This window comes from Montipora capricornis, chromosome 3 (genome assembly GCF_036669925.1).
Source record: "Montipora capricornis isolate CH-2021 chromosome 3, ASM3666992v2, whole genome shotgun sequence".
NCBI lineage: Eukaryota > Metazoa > Cnidaria > Anthozoa > Scleractinia > Acroporidae > Montipora > Montipora capricornis.
Window position 1 is genome coordinate 46,720,689 of NC_090885.1, and position 5,000 is coordinate 46,725,688.

General features: G+C 38.3%; 1 protein-coding gene across 4 annotated transcripts in view; it reads right to left on the bottom strand.

Moving 5' to 3' along the window:
- LOC138043285 (delta-1-pyrroline-5-carboxylate synthase-like) overlaps positions 1–5,000 on the bottom strand; it is a 183,722-nt gene that overhangs the window by 138,906 nt on the left and 39,816 nt on the right. The window lies entirely within an intron of this gene.

Genomic DNA, 5,000 nt, shown 5'->3' on the forward strand with positions numbered 1-5,000 from the left:
TTGCGCACTAAACCGTTTGTTACTTTTACAGATGCGTTACTAAAAGTGGATGCGTATTTTTAAAAAGTGGTTTAATTGGGTTTTCCTTTGTTCAGGAATGAAACTCGAATTTTTAAATGCGTGCGAACAAATACTTTTTAAATCCGTTGCCCTACTGGTTTTCGATGTGCCTCCACAATGACAAGAAAGTTTTTCCCTTATATTATAAACATGTATAATCGAAATGAGTTCGTAAAATTAGGGGGCAATTTCACTAGTTTGTGTTTTCAGAAATTTGTTTAAAGCACCTAAAGGTAATTTAGTGTTCATCTTTTCTTGGTTGCATTTCCGTATTTTGCCGATTCTTGTTCCAAGGCAAGTTGGCGTGTTTCAATAAAGTAAATCAATGTGTGAATGATCTTGTTTTCAGAGATAAAGTGGAATAAAGTACATCAGTAAAACTTTTTTTTGACCTTAAACTGACATAGTTTTCGTTTTCGCTGGTACTCTGCGAGCAGAGTAAATTCGCTGGGTATTGACAGTTTACTCTGAAATTGCCTTTTTCCTCTCCATTCACTCACTGCGGGGTGCTTGTTTTCTTTTAAAACTTGTGCGGTTCAACAAAAAATCAGTACCAAACTGGTGAATTCAAAAGTAAATTTCACTCGAAAAACTGATATCACACTCATTGCGTTGTAATTGATGCGATATCAGTTTTTAGGGTAAAATTTGCCATGGAATTCACTAGTTAGGCAATTAATTTTTCTACAGAAGAAAGCAAAGAAAATTATTTAATTATTGAAGCAGCAACAGGAAGCATCAAAACGCAGACAATAATATTCTAAACTTTCATTAACCCTACAGGCAGTAACATTAAATAACCAGGGAGCTCCGCTTTTAGGCTTGGCTAAATCTATGTATTAATAATATATATGGCTAAACCTAAATGAAGAGCTCCCATGTTGTTAAAATTTACAATAAGTTAGCCTGGCTTAAGCTTGCGACCCAATAAAAAAACAGTACCTGATCAGCAGTCAACTTTTTAAAAAAAACAGCTAATGTCAATGAGCTTTATGCGTGAGCTTGCAATATGGTCATGTGATACTGGTCAGCGGATACCTGGTTTTGACAGGTGTCAATTCACCAGAAAATGGATGTTCAATATCAAAGATGTTCGCACCCAAAAATGCAGGTTGCACCACAGAGTTTCACATTGGCATACTGGCACATGGAGGGGTGGACGTACGGGCGGTCATAGAGTCATATGGTGACCAAAATCAAATCTTCTCGCACAGTTGGGTTAGGGTAGATAAGATTCAGGAAAAGGACCAAAATTGATCCTTGCGAAACACAAAATCTACTTGCTTCCTCTTACAAACAAGTCATGTCTAATTCAATGAACTGTTTTCTATTAGGTACGTGGATATATAATAATAATATATATAGATTTGGCTAAACCTAAATGAAGAGCTCCCATGTTGTTAACATTTACCATAAGTTAACCTGGCTTAAGCCTGCGACCCAATAAAAAACGAGTACCTGGTCAGCAGTCAACTTTTTAAAAAACAACTAACGTCAATGAGCTTTAAGCTTGAGCTCGCAATATGGCCATGTGATACTGGTCAGCGGATACCTGGTTTTGACAGGTGTCAATTCACTATAAAATGGATGTTCATTTTCAAAGATGTTCGCACCCAAAAATGCAGGTTGCACCACAGAGTTTCACATTGGCATACATGGAGGGGTGGACGTATGAGCGGTTGTAGTGTCATATGGTGACCAAAACCAAATCTTCTCGCACAGCTGGGTTACCATATTATTTTCTTACACATAGTGCTCAGTGTGCGTGCCAAGCTTTGCCAATAACAATGCATTTCTATAGCACCAAAATCAAAAGATCCTGAGGCACTTTACACAACAGTTATGTACACTATTTAGCTACTAAGACTTTACAAATTTGGAAAGAAGTTAAAAAAAAGGAATGATATCTAAAAATTGATAAAAAATTCAATAGGAATAAAAGAAATTTAAAAAAAAGATCATTAAGTATGCATATAAGCCACAGTAAAACTTAGCAATAGTAACTCTCATCACTAAAACTGTTTCCAACTTCCCAAGGCAGCATATTCCATAATTTAGGTACGCAATTTGAGAAAGCTCTAACCCCATAAGTCTTAAGTTTGGAAGGTGATACATTGAGTAAGTTCTTGGAAGACCATCTATAACAGTCAGAAGGGGAGTATTCACTGAGCATCTGTTATATAAATCTGGTTCACATCATGCAAAGCCTTACATGTAAGCAACAAGGTCTTACATGTACATACTGTAACAGTAGACAATAGATTTGTTGAAACCCAATCTCGTGTGATCGCCCTGCTTTTAGAATTCCAAAAGAGCCAGATCAATGTAACAAGTAACCTTAGTCAAAGAGAACCCCGATTAAACTACTCTATTAACGTCGCTACAAAGTTGTGCATTTACTTGTTACATGGTGTCAGAATGCCCGATACGCCAGAGAACCGTCTGGAGGCCAGCAAGCTGAACGAATAACACAGTTAAAGCCTCCTGGAGGATTGGATTTTGACTTTACTGATCTCTCGCACACGTGGAAGAGATGGAGCAAAGAAATCCAACTTTATATGGACCTAGCGATAGAAAGTAAAGGTAAAGATGTTACTTTACATTACTGGGAGCAAGGGTCGAGAAATATATGAAACCCTTCACTTTGAGAAGGCCAGAGATGATCGAACATTGCAAGATGTTATGAACGCTTTTGAGGAACATTGCAATCCGAAAAAGCATGAAACCTTAGAGAGATATAAATTCTTTACAATAATTCAGGAAGGCGAATCGATAGAGAAATTTGTGACGGATTTAAAGTTATTGGCTGCAACATGCAATTTTAGAACGCTTAGCGATTCACTAATTCGCGACAGAATTATTTGCGGAATTCATAATGCCACCCTGCTAAAAGTGGTTGACCTGGATCTAGACAAATGTTTACGTGCATGTCGCACTCTCAAAAGGGGGAAATAAAGCGATTGAAGCTGCTGAATCAATAAATGCCGTTCAAAAGCTGAAGCATGAAAGTAAGCCAAAGAAAAAGTACAAGATAAAATACACTTATTGTGGAACAAAACACGAAAGGAAAAAATGTCCGGCCTATGGCAAAGAATGTACCATCTGTCATAAGCTCAATCATCACTCCTCTGTTTGTAAAACCAAGAACTCATGCGTTAATGATGCGAATACAAGATTTTGATCTTCACGTTTTTCCCAAGCGATCTCTCCAGGGTGATGAACAAATTGTAATCTTTTTCGCAAATGAAAAATAAATATTTCTCACCGTTAAGCCGTTGGATAGGTTTTTAAAAAAAATTTCTTTGGAATTTCAATGCTTAACCTTTCCTGGTTCGCGGCTGTTTTGGTTGCCGATTTTGCTCGCTTATGACTACCTTGTTAAACAAAATAATATTTTCATATGAGTTAGCAGTTGACTGCTGACCTTTACGAGCTTCTAAACTCGCGAAATTATGTGGGCATCCACATATTGACATTGAAAGGGAATTAAATTTTCTCAATCTCATTGTTGTTCGTAGCCGTGATGCCAAGATGCCTGTTTGATTTGTTACTCGTTGTGGTGTCTCGGTTCTTCTTAGCACAGTTTTGCACTTTTCGTTTTTAAGGTCAGGTTTCGTCCGAACGACTATAATTTTTAAGAGCCGTTTGCGTTAACCCGTGAAATTGACCCACTTGTGCAAAATTTTTTTGAAGCCGTGTAAGATTTTCAACCACTCATGTGGGATTTCTGAGAACCCGTTTGGTCGTGCAGTGCCACTCATTCACTCGACTTTTTAAGCCACGAGCAACCCGCGAGGGAGCCCTGTGAAAAACCCGTTTCCCGGAAAGTCGTTAGTGTACGTTTTCCCGTGAGAGGTCACAAATACCGTATTTACCAGTGTATAATACGCACTTTTTTCCGCTGAAACACCTCCGAAAATTGAGATGCGTATTATACACGGAATCCATTGTTTTAGACACGCGTCCGTCATTAGCATAAAAACAAAGACGTATTGGTTTTGGATTGAAAAGTAAAAGGCTTGACCAAGATCCACTAGTAAATTAACCTTTCCTTTTAAATGAAAAACCGAACAACATAGCCTTCACTTTTGAGCGATAAACTGAAACATCAAAATGGCCACAAAACTCCCCGGAGTTTACGATACCGGTCTGATAAATAACGCTCGTTAATTTCGCTGAAGATCATCGGATTTCACACTGTTATATTATAAAACTTTGCAAAGAACACAACTAGCCACTACATGTTACTGGAAATATGGACAAAACGCCACTGATCTTCGATATGCCGCGGAATGATCAACATTACACCGCAGAGAAGAGAATTAATGTCACACAACTGTTTTGTTGGCGCGTGCTGGTGATGGACCAAATTAAGACCAATGGTGATTTTCAGGAGGAAAACGGTGCCTAAAGTTTAAAACAAGCACAGGGTTATCAGCGATGCCCAAGAGAAAGGCCGAATGGATGCCGAAGGAATGAAGAGTTTGGCGTGCTCCACGTGTTGGGACTGGGGAGACAAAGAAGCCTGCTTGTTTATGTTTTCGAAGCTCGTGTGACTGAAAGCATGAAAGCAGCAGAGAAAACACCAATTTAGCAGTAATTCTTGGCGGATTGACCTCAGTTCTGCCTGAAGAGATGATTGAGTCGTATTTTGTCAAATATGGAGTAGTAAAAAAACCTTCATAACACACGAGACGATCTTGTGGACGGACGACAAGATGAACTTGTCGATGACGAATCTTGTGCGAGAGAAGTTCTGTTTGATTGTGACTACAAGTTAAAGGTTTCAGTTTTTAAACACTTTACATAGGCTTATTTACTTTACTGTTGTATGTAGCGGAGCAAATTTTCTTATCCAGGAAATGGATTTTTTTCACACTAGTTCTGCTTTTTGCTTGAAGTATTTTTTTTCAAAATGCAGTCCAAAATTGGGGTGTGTA